The sequence below is a fragment of the Thunnus maccoyii genome, chromosome 22 (genome assembly GCF_910596095.1).
Source record: "Thunnus maccoyii chromosome 22, fThuMac1.1, whole genome shotgun sequence".
Classification (NCBI taxonomy): domain Eukaryota; kingdom Metazoa; phylum Chordata; class Actinopteri; order Scombriformes; family Scombridae; genus Thunnus; species Thunnus maccoyii.
The window spans coordinates 22,291,811-22,293,257 of NC_056554.1; positions in this window are offsets into that span (position 1 = coordinate 22,291,811).

Consider the following 1,447-nt stretch of genomic DNA (forward strand, 5'->3'; position numbering starts at 1 on the left):
ATCGCGAGAGTTGTTTGTCCTAACGGTTGCGTTGCCCATCTAGAACCACAAGATGTCGCGAGAATGACAACTTCAAAGAAAACAAACCAGTTAGTTCAATATTTAACTAAACAATACTGATTTTTGAAGAAATAGATATAAATGACAATAAATTTATAAGATACAGTATCATTAATAAATCACTTTAACCAGACCAGAAATATTAATTAATATGATTACCACCATCTTTACTATTAATTACTCATTTACAGAAACAGACAGACCCTCTATAGATACACCAATTAGTTCATTGACAAAGGATATAGACGACCATCCCTTTTTATTAGTTTACTTTTCACTTTATTCTATTTTTTTTTTATCATTATTTAACCTTTTTAAATTCATTATTGTTTTCTTTTTCTCTACTGGTATGTCTTAAAATCTCTCTGTGCATTATATATTTATGTTGTATGACATGTATTGTTTATTCAAAATGTATGATTTTAAAATTTATATTTTGTATGTAGAAAGTTGTGTTTTTTCCAAGTTCCAATTGTTAAAAGCACAATAAAAATGGTGTTAAAAAATAAGAAACTACCTCTAATTCTGGGACACTAATATTGAAACATTACAGCATTTATTTGTTTTCATGTGTTTGCACTAGAGAATGTTTTGGGAATCATTTGAAAATTGGACACCTGAAAAAGTCACCTGTATGAAACTTATAATGGAGGAAAGAAAACTGTATTTTCATAAATGTGGAGGTATCAATATGACTTTTTCTTCAAACATGCGCAAAAAAAAAAGAAAAGAAAAAGAACAAACTTCAGCAATCACAACAGAGGGGAAGGAGTACATGGAATAATAAGGAAAAAGCCTTTGTTAATTACATGGCACTTGACACATCACAACAATTTCATCATCTTCTTCTTTATTCAAAGAGCATTATGCTGAATCAAAGCCCAACGTTTCAGCTAACACCTTCATCAAGGAGCCAAACAGGAATAAAGGGAGTGAAGAAGAGCTGCAGACCTCACATTTTAAACACAGAAAGACAATGACATCAGCTTCCGATTCACAGCTTCCACTTCGGAGTTTAGGGGAAAGTTAAGAGAAACATAAATAATGATATCTATCAGTTAATTCCCTTTTTTCATCTCTTATAAGTGGTGGTTTTACATAGACCTTCTGGCTTTTGTACATTCAGAACTCCATATATTAATGTGAAATGTCTGTAGATATATTGGGGAGTTGCTTGTAATTACTGTTAAATAATGTTTATATAAAGTAAACCTCATACATTAATGGGGAAATGTATGTAGATATATTTGATAGTTGCTTTTAAATACTATCAAACAACGTTTATATAAAGTAAACCCCATACATTTATGTAGACATCATAGCAAAATCCTTAACACTGTTTAAACCTACTTTCAGATATGTGAAACTTTTATTTTGCTTATGAAAA